At 30.1% G+C, this 2,326-nt stretch overlaps 1 non-coding gene across 1 annotated transcript; it reads left to right on the forward strand.

The window, feature by feature from the left end:
• Positions 1-233: 233 nt before the first annotated feature.
• LOC139886889 (small nucleolar RNA R71) lies at positions 234-340 on the forward strand. Its single transcript, XR_011772750.1, has one exon. It is a non-coding gene; the product is annotated as a small nucleolar RNA R71 (small nucleolar RNA).
• The last annotated feature ends 1,986 nt before the right edge of the window (positions 341-2,326 follow it).

The following is a 2,326-nucleotide window of genomic DNA, read 5'->3' on the forward strand; positions in this document are numbered from 1 at the left end:
TCGCGGAAATGGAATCAAAGTCATGGCTAGAATCAGCTCTAGCCGCTTTTAATGATCTAACGATGTCTTTTTCTTGATGCCACTCATGTGAGTGGGAGGCTGTGTTATCAATAATTTTGTAAGCTTCAGTTGCGGTTTTCTTCATAATGGAACCACCAGCTGCTATGTCGATGTCTTTTCGTGTAGTAATGTCGCATCCTTGGTAGAATATTTGCACTATTTGATAAGTATCTAAACCATGTTGAGGACATCCTCTCAACAACTTTCTAAATCTTGTCCACGCTTCATATAAAGTTTTATTTGACTTTTGTGTGAACATAATAATTTCTCCTTGAAGTCTCACTGCTTTAGATGCCATAAAGAATCTTTTAAGAAATTTCTCAACTAAAACATCCCATGTGTCAATCGCCCCTTCAGGTAACGATTCTAACCAATCTTTGGCTTCTCCCTTTAAAGTCTAGGGAAATAACATTAGATAGATCTGTTCATACTCAACTTCTCTGATTTTTAATAGAGTACATATCCTATTAAAGGTTCGAAGATGTTCGTTTGGATCTTCTTTTGGTGCACCACTAAATTAGCATTGATTACTTACTATGTGTAGGATTTGTCCTTTGATTTCATAATCTGCCGCATTAATATCTGGTTGAGTAATGGCATGACCTTGGCCAGTGCGTGTGGCTCTCATTCGATCTTCCATACTTAGAGGTTCTTGATTTTCCATGATTGAATTTGTTGAATCTGAATCACTAGATGATTCTGATTTAATGGTTTCTTCCTCGACAATCTCTGGTTGAATGATTTATGGTTCAGGAGGAATGATTAGTGGTTCAGGATCTCTGAATTGTCCTTGAATATCATCCGGGTTCTCAATTGTGAGGTCGGGTTCAAAAAATGGGTTATCGGAAATTTGAATTGGAGTACTTGGTCGACTAGATGATGATTCTAAAGAAAAATCAACAGCGACGATATTAGCTAGATGTCTTGATCGAGTTACAGGTGGTGAACGTATGAAAGGTGGTGAACGTTTTGCTCGGTGCATTCACAGAATATCCTATTAGTTAAAAAGATAAAAATTATATAAGTTATCAAATTAATAGACTTTTCTGATTTTGCCCACGTTTCGAATAGCCAATAGATGCAGCAGGTAGCCAGGACCCTTTAAATCGGAAGCCCACAACTTGCCACTAATAAATCTAACTATTAATACGAATCAGAAAATTTTGGATGTCTATCAATTTAACCTTTTAAAATAATTTTTTTTTCAAAATTTTGAAGAAGATAAAAATCTATGTCCTAAAAACTAGAGCGTAGAAATGAGAAAGAAAAAGCGCGTCGAGAAATAAGAGTCAAAAAATAAACGTCGAAAAACAAACAGTCGAAAAATAATAAACGTTGAAACTAAATATTAAAAGTTGCGTCTAAAGGAATTAAAGCTTAAAAGGAATTCTATATCCAAAACGGCAATAACTTAATTAATGTGATGACCCGGAGATTTACGACTAAATTTAAACTTAATCATTATATAACTTCGACAAGATAAGCAAAGTCTGTAATGTTGAGTCTCGAAGATTTTGGAACTATATTCATGTAATCAATTACCCTTTGACTATTCCCGATGATTCACGAATAATTGTTTGTATATATATATATATATATATATATATATATATATATATATATATATATATATATATATATATATATATATATATATATATATATATATATATATATAAATATAAATGTAAGTGTATATAATAATTAGAAATAATAAAATACAATAGACCATTAAGATTAAGTATGTAAAATAATATACAAGATAATAATTTGATTATTAAAATAAAGCTATATATAAATGTGTATGAACTCCATAAATAATTACTATGATATATATATATTAGATTATACATAAAAGGGTCAAAATATTATATGTTATTATTAAATGATACATAATTAATAATATATAATATTAATATATTAAATTTAATTATAAGCTATAATATAAGTTGTTATTATTATTAATTTTATTAGTATTTGATAAGGTTAAAAAGGAACATATATTTCATAGCATTATCCCCCAAGAAAGACAAGATTTTAGTTGTAATTGTTCCATATTCAAGTAATATTCGTTTATATTTAATAAGTGCGAAGACAAAAGGCGTAAACGAAGATTTGAAGACAAAAAGGTCCAAAATGCTCAAATGTACAAGATTCAATCAAAAAGGTTCAAAATATTTATGAAGGACGTCTAAAAATGACAAGAGTACAAGTTGCGGAACGCAAAGTACACGATATAAAATAGTACGCAAGGACGTCCGAAAAT

Source organism: Rutidosis leptorrhynchoides, chromosome 1 (assembly GCF_046630445.1).
Source record: "Rutidosis leptorrhynchoides isolate AG116_Rl617_1_P2 chromosome 1, CSIRO_AGI_Rlap_v1, whole genome shotgun sequence".
Classification (NCBI taxonomy): Eukaryota; Viridiplantae; Streptophyta; class Magnoliopsida; order Asterales; family Asteraceae; genus Rutidosis; species Rutidosis leptorrhynchoides.